The sequence below is a fragment of the Rutidosis leptorrhynchoides genome, chromosome 10 (assembly GCF_046630445.1).
Source record: "Rutidosis leptorrhynchoides isolate AG116_Rl617_1_P2 chromosome 10, CSIRO_AGI_Rlap_v1, whole genome shotgun sequence".
In the NCBI taxonomy this organism is placed as follows: Eukaryota; Viridiplantae; Streptophyta; class Magnoliopsida; order Asterales; family Asteraceae; genus Rutidosis; species Rutidosis leptorrhynchoides.
Genome location: NC_092342.1, coordinates 35,085,190 through 35,103,543, shown reverse-complemented (window position 1 = coordinate 35,103,543; position 18,354 = coordinate 35,085,190).

Sequence of the window (18,354 nt, the reverse complement as noted above, 5' to 3'; positions counted from 1 at the left end):
GAATTTTTGAAATATTTTGGGTTGATTGATTAAAGATATTTATACCTTAAGAATAAACGATAAATTTCGTAGTGATGTAATAAATTTTTGTACGATATCAATAATTTTGGTTACGCATACCTAATTTTATTGAATACCAATTTAATACTTTATAGCGAATGATTCAGCGTTTATTATCAAAAGGTTAAAAGCAATAAAAATAAAAATAAAAACTGTACATACTTACGTGTGAGAAAGAATTCTCAGAGACCTGCTTTAGCCGACTCATAGGAGAGTCATGTGATTTGGTTCTCCATAGCTACGTAAGCATAACCTCGATTCTTCAATATCTTTTCTTCTAAACATATGAACGGTCCTTCTTTGCATAGAGTAACAAATAAGGTATTTGAATATGTTTGATTATTTGAACATTTACCTTAGTGTGACCATTTTCCGCATTTATAACATCTTTCAAGGTGTCGTGCTCTTCTTTTTGTTGCGGATTTTGATATTCCTTTACCAAAATGTATCTTATGATGATCTTTTCTGAGTTCTTTTCTTACTTCGTCCATTTTGGCTCTTATGAATGATACCAGTTCACTTGGAAGTGTATCATTATTACGTTTAGTAATCATAGCGTGTAGCATTTGACCATGGTTCAGATCAAAGGAATTCTTCATCTCGTAAAACCTAAAAAAAATAAAAATTCAGAATGGGGGGAGAAGACTAATTCTTTAGGGTCTGCTAGGGAAAGACCATTCGGATTCCATTCTCGGAAACTACATGAAAACAGAATATCAAACTCTAACAGAAATATATATTACCCTAAAAAGATTCGAACCTTCCCACACTTAGTTAGCTGTGGTGTCGAAATTGTGATTAACTTTATCTTCAACTTCCATTAGATTATCTATGTAATATTTAACTCTGTGACCATTAACTTTAAATTCAATCCCATTTGAATTTATTAACTCTACTGTTCCATATGGAAAACTCTTTTGACTATGAATGGTCCAGACCATCTTGATTTCAATTTTCCAGAAAATAGCTTGAATCGTGAATTGAAAAGAAGAACTCTGTCTCCTTCTTTAAATTCTTTTGAACTTCTGATTCTTTTATCATGCCATTTCTTTGTTCTTTCTTTATAGATTAACGAATTTTCATATGCTTCATGTCTTAATTCTTCTAATTCGTTTAATTGACTTAACCGAAGACGTCCAGCTTCATGTAAATTAAGATTACATGTCTTCAAAGCCCAAAATGCTTTATGTTCAATTTCTACTGGAAGATGACATGCTTTTTCGTAAATGAGTTTAAAAGGTGTGGTTCCAATTGGAGTTTTGTAGGCTGTTCTAAAAGCCCAGAGTGCATCCTCCAATTTCATGGACCATTCCTTCGGATTTGATCCTACGGTTTTCTCTAGAATACGTTTTAATGCTCGGTTGGTATTTTCAACTTGTCCACTTGTTTGTGGATGATAAGCGGTTGAGATTTTATGAATTACTCCATATCTTTTGAGAACTTTCTCAAGTTAATTATTACAAAAATGAGTACCCCGATCACTTATTAAAGCTTTCGGTATTCCAAACCTTGCAAAAATATATTTTAAAAAGTTGACTACAACTCGTGCATCATTAGTTGGGAGAGCTTGTGCTTTCGCCCATTTAGATACATAATGAGATTATTATGAGATTTTGAAATGTAGAGATTATTATTAGATTTTGGAAATGGACCCATAAAGTCAATACCCCAAACGTCAAATACTTCACATACTTGAATGACATTTTGTGGTATTTCATCACGTTGACTTATTTTTCTGGCCCTTTGACAAGCATCACAGGATTTGCAAAGAAGGTGTGCGTCTTTGAAAATTGTAGGCCAATAGAATCCAGCATCGTAAACTTTTCTTGCTGTGAGTTGAGGCCCATAATGCCCTCCTTTTGGTCCTGTGTGACAATGGTTTAAGATTTAACTAGCTTCATCTCCGAATACACATCAGCGTATTATTCCATCGGGACAACTTTTAAACAAATGTGGATCTTCCCAGAAATAGTGTTTTATATCACTAAAGAATTTCTTTCGTTTTTGGTACGACAATCCTTTTTCAAGAAATCCACATACTAAGTAGTTTGCATAGTCTGCAAACCATGGAATTTCACTATAATCTATCTTTAATAGATATTCATCAGGAAAGTTATCTTGTATGGCCGATTCATTTAGAACTTCTAATTCAGGATTTTCAAGACGAGAAAGATGATCAGCGGCGAGATTTTCTGCTCCCTTTTTATCTCGGATCTCAATATCAAACTCTTGTAAGAGTAAGATCCAACGAATTAATCGTGGTTTAGCATCTTGTTTCGAAAATAGGTATCTAAGAGCAGAATGGTCGGTATAGACCACCGTTTTAGCTAGAACGAGATATGAGCGAAATTTGTCAAAAGCAAAGACAATAGCAAGGAGTTCTTTTTCAGTAGTTGTGTAGTTTGTTTGTGCTCCTTGTAACGTCTTACTAGCATAATAAATAGGTTGAAATCGTTTTTCAATCCTTTATCCTAAAACGGCTCCCATTGCAAAATCACTTGCATCGCACATGAGTTCAAACGGTAGATTCCAATTTGGAGTTATCATGATCGGCGCATTAGTAAGTTTTTCTTTAATAATATTAAAAGATTTGATGCATTCATCTGAAAATATGAATGGAGCATCCTTTTCTAGGAGTTTATTCATAGGAGTGGCAATTTTAGAAAAATCTTTTATGAAACGTCGGTAAAAACCAGCATGCCCTAGAAAACTCCTAACTCCTATAACATTGGTGGGATGTGGAAGTTTAGCAATTATATCTACTTTAGCTCTATCCACTTCAATTCCTTCCTTTAAAATTTTATGACCAAGAACGATGCCTTCTTTAACCATGAAATGGCATTTCTCCCAATTAAGAACTAGATTTGATTGTTCGCATCTAATAAGCATTCGTTCAAGATTAACTAGACATGATTCAAAAGTATCACCGAAGACTGAAAAGTCATCCATGAAAACTTCCATGCATTCTTCTATCATGTCGTGAAAAATCGCCATCATTCACCTTTGAAAGGTTGCAGGGGCGTTGCAAAGTCCAAATGGTATGCGTTTGTAAGCAAAAGTACCATAAGGGCACGTGAATGTTGTTTTCTCTTGATCTTCGGGTGCTATTGGAATTTGAAAATATCTGGAAAAACCATCAAGAAAACAATAGTAACTATTTCCAGCTAATCTTTCCAACATTTGATCAATGAAAGGTAAGGGAAAGTGATCTTTTCTGGTGGCGTCATTTAATTTTCTATAATCAATACAAACACGCCATCCTGTTACAGTCCTAGTAGGAATAAGCTCATTTTTCTCATTTGTGATGATAGTCATGCCACCCTTCTTAGGTACGCATTGAACTGGGCTTACCCATGGACTATCAGAAATTGGATAAATTAAACCTGCATCTAGCAGTTTAATAATTTCTTTCTTAACAACATCTTGCATATTAGGATTTAGTCTTATTTGGCGTTGCACATACGTTTTATGACCTTCTTCCATAAGGATTTTATGTGTGCAATACGAAGGACTTATTCCTTTAATATCATGAATCTTCCATGCAATAGCTGGTTTATGAGCTTTTAGCACAGAAATGAGTTGAGATTTTTCATTTTCAGTAAGAGAAGACGATATTATTACAGGTAATTCAGATTCACCATGTAAATAAGCATATTCCAAATGGTTTGGAAGTGGCTTTAATTCTAATATCGGTGGTTCTTCTATCGATGATTTATATCGATATCTGTCTTCTTCTTTTAGCAATTGAATTTCTTCTGTTGTTGGTTCATATCCATTAGCCATAAGTGCGGCTAACATTTCAGTTTCATCAATTGGTTCAGTTCCTTCTCCTGAAGAACATTCTCCTGTTCCTTGTAATTCTGGAAATTCTTCTAACAATTCTGCATGTGAATCTATAGTTTGAATATAATAACATGTATCATCTGTAGATTGCGGTTGTTGCATGGCTCTATCAACTGAAAAGGTAACACTCTCGTCCTCTATACTTAGGGTCAGTTTCTTACCGAATACATCTATTATTACTTTAGCCGTGTTTAAGAATAGTCTTCCTAATATGAGAGGAACTCGAGAATCTTCTTCCATAACAAGAATAACAAAATCTACTGGAAATACTAAAGTACCAACTTTAACTAGCATGTTCTCCATTATCCCTCTAGGATATTTTACTGATCGATCGACTAGTTGTATGCTTATTCGTGTTGGTTTCAATTCTCCAAGGTCTAGTTTAGCGTATAGTGAATACGGCATTAAATTTATACTAGCACCTAAGTCTGCCAATGCTTCTATTGAACTAAGACTACCCAGAAAATATGGAATTGTGAAACTTCCTGGATCAGATAATTTTTCTGGTATCTTATTCAACAGCACTACAGAACAATTTGCATTCATAGTAACAGCCGAGAGTTCTTCCATTTTCTTTCTATTTGTGATTAGATCTTTCAAGAATTTAGCATATCTAGGCATTCTTGAAATTACATCAATGAAAGGAAGATTTACATTTATTTGTTTAAACATATCCAAGAATTTGGATTGCTCGGCTTCAAGTCTTTCTTTTCTCATTTCACTCGGGTAAGGAAGTTGTGATGACCCGGGAATTTTCGACCAAATTTAAACTTGAATCTTATTTGATTTCGATATGATAAGCAAAGTCTGTAATGTTGATGTTTCAAAAATTTTGAAATTTGTTATAAAATCATTTACCCTTTGACTACTCCCGACGATTCACGAACAATCGGTTGTAAATAAATGTATAGATAAATATGAATACAAGTATACATAGATATTATTATGAACTAATAAAATGCATTCCAATCAATTGGAATTAATAATGTGAAAATAAAATACAGAATAAACAAGTTATTATTAATATATATATATATATATATATATATATATATATATATATATATATATATATATATATATATATATATATATTTATATGAATTCTGGACATAAATAATATTATATGGATTGTAAACTATAAATATTAAATATTAAATATAAGTTATTATATAATATATTATATAATTAGTAACTAGGATAAAATTTATAAATTGTGAGATATTAAATTACATGTATAGTTGTTACATCATTACATTCAATATTAATAATATTATTAAGACTTATACATTCGAGTTAATATAATTACTAATATTATTGTATCATTGTTAACATCATTATTATTATTAATCTCTTTATCAATAGTATTATTATTATTAACAATATTATTATCAGTAGTATAAATAGTATTAATATATTTGTATTAGTGACTTATTAAGAATTTAGAATTAGATATTAAAATTAAGAAGTAGATATTTAAATACAGAGATATAAACAAGTATGTTGATACAGATACATACATATATATATATATATATATATATATATATATATATATATATATACACACATATATGAAATACATTATATATATAGATATAACACCGTTATATAAATAAATATGGATATATATATATATATATATATATATATATATATATATATATAATACAGTTAAAAATATATAAATTCATATATAGGTATATATATATATATATATATATATATATATATATATATATATATTTTTAAATACGAGTATATTACATATATACTTAATATCAGATACATATACGTATATACATACCAGATACTTGTGTATATAAATTCAATACATTAAACAGATAAAGATAAATACATGTATATATCAATACAGAAATTTTTAAATATAATAAAATTATTTACAGATATATATGTCATCTTATGCGTATTTTTTTTTTCTCTTTTTAAACCCACATCTCTTACCTATCACAATCCCATTTTTATTTTTTTCTGCTTTTTTTCTTCTTTTAACCAGGAACCTGTCGACTTGATTTTTTTGCCATAAAACAATGATTTCTTCATATCATTGGAAAGATTATTCGATTACTCACTTCTGTATCAAATATATATATACACATACAGCAAAAATTAACCAGGTATTTTTATTACAGAAAATTTATATGGCTCGTTTATTCTATCTTGTACTCCAAATATCAAAAGCTCGATTTCATATTAATTTTTAAAATCTAAAATTGTAGTTGTGTTAGGAATCCTTACACCAAACTGTCTGCAAAATTACACGATCAAATTTCTTAAATTGAGGTTTAATTTCGGAGTCAAAGTTATAATTTAAAAAGTCAACCGAATCGTTCTTCGCAAAATTCGAGTTTGTGTTGATACCTTTAGTTAAATTGATGATTTCATAGTATTATAGAAGTGATTTAGAAAATAATTCGTGAAGAAACCATGATCTAAAAACGCTTAGAAATCAAAGTTTATTTTTTTTCTTAAACAATAGCGAACAGCAGCAGCCTTTTTTCCACAATTTTTTTATTTTTTTGTTGTTGTTGTTTTAAATAAGTAACAAGTCTCTAAATCTTTCTGTTTCAAATTATAAGGCAAAAACCGAAGTAAAAATTTGTTGAGATGTTTTTTTTTTTGGGTTCACTGTCGATGAGTTCTTGGAGAAGAAGAAGAAACCTCACAGAATAGATAAGGGTTATAATAATTGTAGAGGGTTATAAAACAGGAAAATGGGCGATAGCCCAATGGTTAGAGTGTTAGTGAGTTAACGAGAGGTCGCGGGTTCGAACCATGGCAGGGACGGTTTTCTTGTTTTTAGACAGTTTATTACTTGAGGTAGTCTCCTCTTTTTAATTATTATTATTATTATTATTATTATCATTATTACTATTATCATTGTTACATTATTATTATTATTGTAAATGCTAAGGATAACATTATGTTATATGAAATTTGTATGATAAGTATTATTAATTTGAAATATGAAATTGAAAATATATAATATGAAAGTGATTGTAAATAATAGATGAGTAAAAAGAATCGGGAATGAGTATATGTATGAATATAGGATAAGTAATGTGTTAGTACATAAAGTTTATAATATAATATGAGATAATATGATAAGATAGCTTGAAGATTAGGATTTCGATGATTAAAAATATATAGTTATATATATATATATATATATATATATATATATATATATATATATATATATATATAGATGTATAGAAAACTCATAAGGTTAAACTTTAAATGAACTTATTTTAATACATAACGACTGTTATAACCTTAAGGCGTAAATGTTAGTTACATAAAAACTTGGCATATATTAAGGTATAGAATATATTACGACTATAAATGAGAATGGTGTATAAATATATATATATATATATATATATATATATATATATATATATATATATATATATATATATATATATATATATATATATATATATATATATATATATATATATATATATATATATATATATATATATATATATATATATATATATATATATATAGCTTAATATGGATTAATAAAACATTAGTAAAAATGGTAAATACAATTATGAGTTTTGACTTATAAATATAACTAATGTTTATATATATATAAATATATATACTTATATATGAACAAATATATTTATATATAAAATACTTAATTTTTGGATAAAACCTATGCTATTATAATCATCAGGTAATTAAAAAATAACATTTTGTATAGATATACTAGAACTATTTAATGTATTAATAAGGATTTAATAAAATGATATATTATACATATAATATAACAAAAATTATTATTATATACAAAATGAATATATGAAACATATATATATTATATATATATTATATATATATATATATATATATATATATATATATATATATATATATATATATATATATATATATATATTTGTTCAATTACAACTATGTATATTAATAGATATACAAATGATATAGGTTCGTGAATCCGAGGCCAACCCTGCATTGTTCAATATAGTCATATGTATTTTTACTACAAAATACATTAGTTGAGTTTCATTAATCCCTTTTTAAATGCTTTCGCAATATATATTTTTGGGACTGAGAATACATGCGCTGCTTTTATAACTGTTTTACGAAATAGACACAAGTACTTAAAACTACATTCTATGGCTGGATTATTAAAATGAATATGCCCCTTTTTATTAAGTCTGGTAATCTAAGAATTAGGGAACAGACACCCTAATTGACGCAAATCCTAAAGATAGATCTATCGGGTCTAACAAGCCCCATCCAAAGTACCGGATGCTTTAGTACTTCAAAAATTATATCATGTCCGAAGGAGGATCCTAGAATGATGGGGATATTCTTATATGCATATTGTGAATGTCGATTACCAGGTGTTCAATCCATATGAATGATATTTTGTCTCTATGTATGGGACGTATATTTATGAGAACTGAATATGGAAATCTTGTGGTCTATTAAAATGATGATAATGGTTATTTATGTTAAACTAATGAACTCACCAACCTTTTAGTTGACACTTTAAAGCATGTTTATTCTCAGGTACGAAAGAAATCTTCCGCTGTGCATTTGCTCATTTTAGGGATATTACTTGGAGTCATTCATGACATATTTCAAAAGATGTTGCATTCGAGTCGCTGAATTCATCAAGATTAATATTAAGTCAATTATAGTTAGATATATTATGAAATGGTATGCATGCCGTCAACTTTCGATGTAATGAAATATTGTCTTTTCAAAAACGAATGCAATGTTTGTAAAATGTATCATATAGAGGTCAAGTACCTCGCGATGAAATCAACTATTGTGAATCGTTTATGATCGATACGGACTTCGTCCGGATGGATTAGGACGGGTCTCTATAGTTGGTATCAGAGCGGTGGTCTTAGCGAACCAGGTCTTGCATTAGTGTGTCTAACTGATAGTCGTTAGGATGCATTAGTGAGTCTGGACTTCGGCCGTGTCTGTATGTCAAAAGTTTTGCTTATCATTTCTAGTCGGAAAACAACTACTTATCATCCTTAAAGTCTAGACACGTCTTATTGCATTTAATGCATCGATAGTGTATAGACAAAATTCATATCTTGGCGTATCTATTACTGTAGATTTTTCCTGACAGCTTCCATAGATTCCTCCGTAACTTACGGGATTTTAGTATTATATATGCATATGTAAATCATGTATTGCAGGGTACTAATCTACATCCTATAATCTATTTCATATCGAAAATTTTTCATCTGATTGTACGAGATGAATCCCTCAACCAGTTCGAATTCCTCAGATTCCGACAGATATTCCGATATGGAGTTTCACCTAAGCTCCGAAAGTAGTGTCACCAGAATGAATCAACCAATTCATTTGATGGGTTTGTAGCCTACTTAACCGATGGAGACGAGAAGAAGGCGATCCTTTTCACCCACCAACCTGCACTCTTGATAAAGAACCTGAAGCACTTACCGGTGAACCCATTCGAAACACCATTTTCACACTCATTTCTAGATTATCTCGCCACGATTACATTCTATCTAAAATTCTAAACCTTATTCATCCGTTCGTTCTGATCGACAATCATTCCAGAATAATAGAAGAAGTCAACGAGCTTCGTGCTCAAGTAATCAATTTAGAAAACATGGTGCAAAACTTACCAACTTCAGCAACATCACCGGCACCAATAGTACCATCAATAACCCAAGTGTCAACATCACATGTCTCAACATCTCATTCTGTACTTCGAGTATAATCATCGTTCTACGTATCATTCTACATCAATTATCTTCGTTCTTCATGACGATTATGTAATCTCTAATGTTTTAGAGATTATGTATTCTAGTTTTGACGGTAAATCAAATGAGATTAATATCATATTAACTCATTAAATCCATGATTACATCTAAAGAAAATATATAGGTATATATATTTTTTTTTAAAGATTGTAATTAAAAAAATTTTCGTACAAACTGTTAATGGTGAAAATATTTTAACGGGTAGGTAATACCCGAGGAATATTTAGATTTTACATTAATAAGTTACACTATACATTCTTCGAATCCGATTCAACAGTCATTTACTATCCTACTTAAAGCCACAGATATATGTATCCGTTCACCGCACAATAAACATTTTCATCCAATTTCATATTTGGATTTTGATTTACCAGAATCCAACAAGTGGCATAATGAAGAAAACATTAGACAAAATAAAATTTGTTAGAAACAAACGAATTAACTAATCGAAATTTTGTTAAGAATCCACGCTAACTGATCCTAGCTAACTATTCCTAGCTAACTGATTACATTTTATTTATCGCAGTTTATTTATCGCAATTTAATTATCGCAATTTTAATTATCGTAATTTAATTTCTGTTATTTACTTTACGCACTTTATTTATCGTCATTTAATTTCTGTTATTTATTTTACGCACTTTAAATATCGGGACACGTATACAAGGTTTTGACTTATCATATCGACGCATATATATATATATATATATATATATATATATATATATATATATATATATATATATATATATTATTTGGAATAACCATAGACACTCTATATGCAGTAATGACCGAGTTCTCTATACAGGGTTGAGGTTGATTCTCAAATAATATATATACTTTGAGTTGTGATCGAGTCTGAGACATGTACACGGGTCACGATACGTATTAATTAATTCTAATATTATATATTAAACTATATATGAATTATTGATTATGATATATGAAACTAAACAATTCTTCAAGTTGCCACTTGATTTTGTCTTAAACATCATTTGTATCTTCACGATTACATTCTGCGTTCAAACCTTTCATGATTCTTGAAAACACCTCAATCAAGAGGATGAATCAACCGCACTTCATCTACGGGAGAAAAGATTGATGCATATAGTTATGCACCTGAAAGCACTCAGAACCTGAGTAGACGCTTAAAACGTATCTGTGCTAGCTCTTTTGGCGTTCTTATTACCGAAAATAACTTTGCTATTCATTTTCAAAGTAGAAAATTTTGTCACAGCTCCAGCAAGTCAACATCGACTTTTCGTTCGAAACAACCTTATTATAACCTTGATATATATGCGTGCTCTTTTATTGTTACCAGGAAACCTTTTATATTCTACCATATTACCAGCAGACATACCAGTAATCTCGTTGCTCCTTGGTTTAAATCTCTCCGACAAATCACTACTTTTATCTATTGAAGTCTCATCATATTCTCATCCGCATCTGGTAACGAGAATTGCCATACCAATTACCGAGAATTTACAATCAGTATTTTGAAATCTCGCAGCATGTCTACATCAACAGATATATGTATACATATAACATTTATATCTTAGAATTATGATCTTTTATTCTGAAATTCTGAAAAGCACCCAGTCTACGAATCAATACTTCAAATTTTGAGGAAGCTGAATGAGGCAGCAGAAACCGTAGATAACCGTAAACGACCTTAACCGTCAAAAGTTTGATGATAAAGAATGGAGTATTGGAAACACTCAATAGAAAATTTAGTGCCGAAAAGCGGATTATGCGAAACTATGAAGGAAGCCGTGGACAAATGACAAAGAATAAGTTTGACTTCAAAGAATCCAAATGATTTAATGCCTACTGAAGTCTTTAGCGAATATCTTGCTCCTTACTCTAAATCCTTGCGGACAATAGTCTCCATCATCCTCTGATCTTAAATATTCAAAGATATTATCGTATCTTTCATTACAAATATCCTCTATATTTCTGAAGATATTTTCATAACTATTCTTATCTGAAATCATTAATCTCTTCGTGCTATCAGTGTTACATCATATAGAAACTGCTAGTTTCTATATTCTATAAACTTTCGAGTTTAAAATACGAATGTTTTGAAGTAGTGTTGGGAACTGATGCATGAGTTAGTATAATATAATGACACTTGATCAACGTGATTATATTACAATAAGTCATACTGAGTTTCTAATGGGACGTGATGATTCACAGATCATAACGTCATCATGTGCGATGTTACATAACTTTTTCATTCTGCTTAACTTCTGAACATATCAAGAAAATATATTCTTGATAGTTCTATTCTCAGTGATTCAGGTAATTTGACAAAACAAATTGTACTACTACCTTTCCTTTCTACATTGTATATTATGATAATTCGAAACTCCATACCTATGAATTCTGGATCGTTACTTGCGAAAAGTAAACCAAAGCATGAAGCTCCGAAATAGAAAGGGGGTATAAATCGCAGCAAATAAGAGAGCGCATTAACTGCGGATGACAATAATTATAGGAGACAGAAGCAGGGACATGGAAATATAAGGGAAGATATAAAACCAAATAACAACACATAAGTTACAAACCGTGGATATTAATACGAATAGCAATAGAAAGACACGGTATAATTAAGAATAGTATCCCCCCCAAGGCAATAGTAGAAGTAAACAGATTTTCTGGTGGAAGATTGAAAAGAAGGATGACAGATACATAGATAGGAAAATATCAAGAATCAGAACTGGATGGAGCATTTCCCCAATATTTTAGAAGTAGGAATAGAGGAAGAAAGTATAGGAATGGTGAAAGTAATGGAACGGAAGAAGTTCATTTATAGTGAAAATACCAGACAAAGAAATCAAGGCAGATTTCCGCATTAATTATAGAAATCTTAATTTCCTTATTCGCTGAAGAATCAAATCTTTTAGATTTCGAAAATTTTCTTTAAATCCCTTGAATTTCGGAATTCAACCAAGTCAACGTCAAAAGCTAAGACGCACCTTATTTTCTAAATTCAACCCTGACTCTGTCAAAAGTTAAGGTGAATCTTTATTTTCCTATTTCACTCTTTGGTGATAGCTTCATTCGTACTCTTCGAATAATCGAATTATTTTATTCATATTACTCAATGATGATAAAACTCAATTTATCAATTCATATTCGTCATGAAAACATTTTTATTGTTAGCCATGACCACCTCACTCAAATTTCGGGACGAAATTTCTTTAACGGGTAGGTACTGTGATGACCCGGGAATTTTCGACCAAATTTAAACTTGAATCTTATTTGATTTCGATACGATAAGCAAAGTCTGTAATGTTGATGTTTCAAAAATTTTGAAATTTGTTATAAAATCATTTACCCTTTGACTACTCCCGACGATTCACGAACAATCGGTTGTAAATAAATGTATAGATAAATATGAATACAAGTATACATAGATATTATTATGAACTAATAATATTATATGGATTGTAAACTATAAATATTAAATATAAGTTATTATATAATATATTATATAATTAGTAACTAGGATAAAATTTATAAATTGTGAGATATTAAATTACAAGTATAGTTGTTACATCATTACATTCAATATTAATAATATTATTAAGACTTATACATTCGAGTTAATATAATTACTAATATTATTGTATCATTGTTAACATCATTATTATTATTAATCTCTTTATCAATAGTATTATTATTATTAACAATATTATTATCGAGAGTATAAATAGTATTAATATATTTCTATTAGTGACTTATTAAGAATTTAGAATTAGATATTAAAATTAAGATGTAGATATTTAAATACAGAGATATAAACAAGTATGTTGATACAGATACATATATATATATATATATATTTATATATATATATATATATATATATAATACAGTTAAAAATATATAAATTCATATATAGGTATATATATATATATATATATAAATATTTTTATAAATACGAGTATATTACATATATACTTAATATCAGATACATATACGTATATACATACCAGATACTTGTGTATATAAATTCAGTACATTAAACAGATAAAGATAAATACATGTATATATCAATACAGAAATTTTTAAATATAATAAAATTATTTACAGATATATATGTCATCTTATGCGTATTTTTTTTTCTCTTTTTAAACTCACATCTCTTACCTATCACAATCCCATTTTTATTTTTTTCTGCTTTTTTTCTTCTTTTAACCAGGAACCTGTCGACTTTATTTTTTTGCCATAAAACAATGATTTCTTCATATCATTGGAAAGATTATTCGATTACTCACTTCTGTATCAAATATATATATATACACATACAACAACAATTAACCAGGTATTTTTATTACAGAAAATTTATATGGCTCGTTTATTCTATCTTGTACTCCAAATATCAAAAGCTCGATTTCATATTAATTTTCAAAATCTAAAATTGTAGTTGTGTTAGGAATCCTTACACCAAACTGTCTGCAAAATTACAAGATCAAATTTCTCAAATTGAGGTTTAATTTCGGAGTCAAAGTTATAATTTAAAAAGTCAACCGAATCGTTCTTCGCGAAATTCGAGTTTGTGTTGATACCTCTAGTTAAATTGATGATTTCATAGTATTATAGAAGTGATTTAGAAAATAATTCGTGAAGAAACCATGATCTAAAAACGCTTAGAAATCAAAGTTTATTTTTTTTCTTAAACAATAGCGAACAGCAGCAGCCTTTTTTCCACAATTTTTTTATTTTTTTTGTTTTTTTTTTTTTTGTTGTTTTAATTAAGTAACAAGTCTCTAATCCGTTCTGTTTCAAATTATAAGGCAAAAACCGAACTTAAAATTTGTTGAGATGTTTTTTTTGGGTTCACTGTCGATGAGTTCTTGGAGAAGTAGAAGAAACCTCACATAATAGATAAGGGTTATAATAACTGCAGAGGGTTATAAAACAGGAAAATGGGCGATAGCCCAATGGTTAGAGTGTTAGCGAGTTAACGAGAGGTCGCGGGTTCGAACCATGGCAGGGACGGTTTTCTTGTTTTTAGACAGTTTATTACTTGAGGTAGTCTCCTCTTTTTAATTATTATTATTATTATTATCATTATTATTATTATTATCATTGTTACATTATTATTATTATTGTAAATGTTAAGGATAACATTATGTTATATGAAATTTGTATGATAAGTATTATTAATTTGAAATATGAAAATGAAAATATATAATATGAAAGTGATTGTAAATAATAGATGAGTAAAAAGAGTCGGGAATGAGTATATGTATGAATATAGGATAAGTAATGTGTTAGTACATAAAGTTTATAATATAATATGAGATAATATGATAAGATAGCTTGAAGATTAGGATTTCGATGATTAAAAATATATAGTTATAGGTACCATATATATATATATATATATATATATATATATATATATATATATATATATATATATATATATATATATGTATAGAAAACTCATAAGGTTAAACTTTAAATGAACTTATTTTAATACATAACGACTGTTATAACCTTAAGGCGTAAATGTTAGTTACATAAAAACTTAGCATATACTAAGGTATAGAATATATTATGACTATAAATGAGAATGGTGTATAAATATATATATAGCTTAATATGGATTAATAGAACATTAGTAAAAATGGTAAATATAATTATGAGTTTTGACTTATAAATATAACTAATGTTTATATATATATAAATATATATACTTATATATGAATAAATATATTTATATATAAAATACTTAATTTTTGGATAAAACCTATGCTATTATAATCATCAGATAATTAAAAAATAACATTTTTTATAGATATACTAGAACTATTTAATGTATTAATAAGGATTTAATAAAATGATATATTATACATATAATATAACAAAAATTATTATTATATACAAAATGAATATATGAAACATATATATATATATATATATATATATATATATATATATATATATATATATATCTATATATATATATATATATATATATATATATATATATATATATATATATATATATATATATATATATAATATAAAAAGGATATAACTAATAAATTTATATATATATATATATATATATATATATATATATATATATTTGTTCAATTACAACTATGTATATTAATAGATATACAAATGATATAGGTTCGTGAATCCGAGGCCAACCCTGCATTGTTCAATATAGTCATATGTATTTTTACTACAAAATACATTAGGTGAGTTTCATTAATCTCTTTTTAAATGCTTTCGCAATATATGTTTTTGGGACTGAGAATACATGCGCTGCTTTTATAACTATTTTACGAAATAGACACAAGTACTTAAAACTACATTCTATGGCTGGATTATTAAAACGAATATGCCCCTTTTTATTAAGTCTGGTAATCTAAGAATTAGGGAACAGACACCCTAATTGACGCGAATCCTAAAGATAGATCTATCGGGCCCAACAAGCCCCATCCAAAGTACCAGATACTTTAGTACTTCGAAAATTATATCATGTTTGAAGGAAGATCCCGGAATGATGGGGATATTCTTATATGCATATTGTGAATGTCGATTACCAGGTGTTCAATCCATATGAATGATATTTTGTCTCTATGCATGGGACGTATATTTATGAGAACTGAATATGGAAATCTTGTGGTCTATTAAAATGATGATAATGGTTATTTATGTTAAACTAATGAACTCACCAACCTTTTGGTTGACACCTTAAAGCATGTTTATTCTTAGGTACGAAAGAAATCTTTCGCTGTGCATTTGCTCATTTTAGGAATATTACTTGGAGTCATTCATGACATATTTCAAAAGACGTTGCATTCGAGTCGTTGAATTCATCAAGATTAATATTAAGTCAATTATAGTTAGATATATTATGAAATGGTATGCATGCCGTCAACTTTCGATGTAATGAAATATTGTCTTTTCAAAAACGAATGCAATGTTTGTAAAATGTATCATATAGAGGTCAAGTACCTCGCGATGAAATCAACTATTGTGAATCATTTATGATCGATACGGACTTCGTTCGGATGGATTAGGATGGGTCTCTACATAAGTGGTGGTTTATATGGTTTAACATAAGGTTTAGCCTTAACTGTGTTATCTTCATTAACCTTTTCAACTACTGGTTCTGTTTCCTTATCTTGATTAGGTTGTGGTTCTTGTGGAGTAGGAATAGCGTCATCAGAAATTACAGGTATTTCAGGTGGTTTAAGTGTAATACCACTTCTTGTGGTAATGGCTTTAGCTGTTTCATTCCGGGGGTTAGCATTTGTATCGCTAGGTAGACTTCCCGGTTTTCTTTCACCTATCAACCTTGCTAGGTTGCTTACTTCTTGTTCCAAATTTTGAATAGAAGCTTGTTGATTTCTAAATGCTTGAGCATTTTGTTCATTCATTTGTTTCTGAGATGTGAAAAATTGCGGTTGAGATTCAACTAGCTTCGACATCATATCTTCTAAATTTGGCTTTTTATCATCGGTTTGCGGTGGTTTGTTTTAAAAAATAGGTCTTTGCTGATTGTAAGTATTATTAGATACTTGTTGATTACTAGGACCTTGTTGGTTGTTGTATGGAACATTTCGGTTATAATTCTGGTTTTGATTGTAAATTGGTCTTGGCGGTTGATAATTATTCTGATAATTATTTCCAGGCCTTTGGTTCATGTATGAAACATTCTCTCTTTGTTCCATTGTTTGTTCAATACTAAGACAATCTTTTGTCAAATGTGGTCCTCCACACTGCTCACAACTAATTTGTATTGAGTGAATATCTTTAGTCATCTTTTCCATTCGTCTCTCGACAGCATCTATCTTTGTGGAAATGGAATCAAAGTCATGGCTAGAATCGGCTCTAGCCGCTTTAGATGATCTAACGATATCTTTTTCTTGGTGCCACTCATGTGAGTGGGAAGCAGTGTTATCAATAATTTTGTAAGCTTCAGTTGCGGTTTTCTTCATAATGGAACCACCAGCTGCTATATCGATGTCTTTTCGTGTAGTGATGTCGCATCCTTGGTAGAATATTTGAACTATTTGATAAGTGTCTAAACCATGTTGCGGACATCCTCTTAACAACTTTCCAAATCTTGTCCACGCCTCATATAGAGTTTCATTTGGCTTTTGCGTAAACGTAACAATTTCTCCTTAAATTCTCACGGCTTTAGATGCCGGAAAGAATTGTTTAAGAAATTTTTCAACTAAAACGTCCCATGTATCAATCGCCCCTTCAGGTAACGATTCTAACCAATCTTTGGCTTCTCCTTTTAAAGTCCAGGGATATAACATGAGATATATCTATTCATCCTCCACTTCTCTTATTTTAAATAGAGTACAGATCCTATTAAAGGTAAGAAGATGTTCGTTTGGATCTTCCTTCGGCGCTGGCATTGATTAGTTACCATGTTTAAGATTTGTCCTTTGATTTCATAATCTGGCGCATTAATGTCAGGTTGAGTAATTGCGTGACCTTGGCCAGTACGTTTAGCTCTCATTCGGTCTTCCATACTTAGAGGTTCCAGATTCTCCATTATTGAGTTTGTTGAATCTGAATCACTAGAGGATTCTGATTTAATGGTTTGTTCCTCGACAATCTCTGTCTGAATTGTCCCTGAATATCCTCCGGATT